Raw genomic sequence first — 389 nt, forward strand, 5'->3', positions numbered from 1 at the left:
GTGGGGGGGGGGGGGGGGGGGCGTGGTTGTGGGCTATTTCTTTCTGCAACTTTCGCAGAGCAAAGCCAACACGTTTAATTTAGCCTTTTCTTGATTTTAATTTAGCCACTTTTATTGATAAGGATAGTAGGAAACAGACAGAAAAGGATGGACAGAAGACGTGGGAGTGCGATCACGAAATGATTGTGAAAAAAATAATCGTTTCTACTTGACTGTGACGGATGTGCCAAATCTGCAAATATACCTTGTAGCACTGATTTGTAAAGTTAGGGAGATCACTTGGTGATGTTCAGTCATTCATAAGAAAAATTAAATGTCATTTACACTGTCAGAAAAAATTTGCAAAATTTGTACCTTCAGGGGTACAATGGCTTTTTCCTGCGGCAGGC

The sequence above is a fragment of the Sinocyclocheilus anshuiensis genome, unplaced genomic scaffold (assembly GCF_001515605.1).
Source record: "Sinocyclocheilus anshuiensis isolate Anshui unplaced genomic scaffold, SAMN03320099.WGS_v1.1 scaffold1777, whole genome shotgun sequence".
NCBI classification, from domain to species: Eukaryota; Metazoa; Chordata; class Actinopteri; order Cypriniformes; family Cyprinidae; genus Sinocyclocheilus; species Sinocyclocheilus anshuiensis.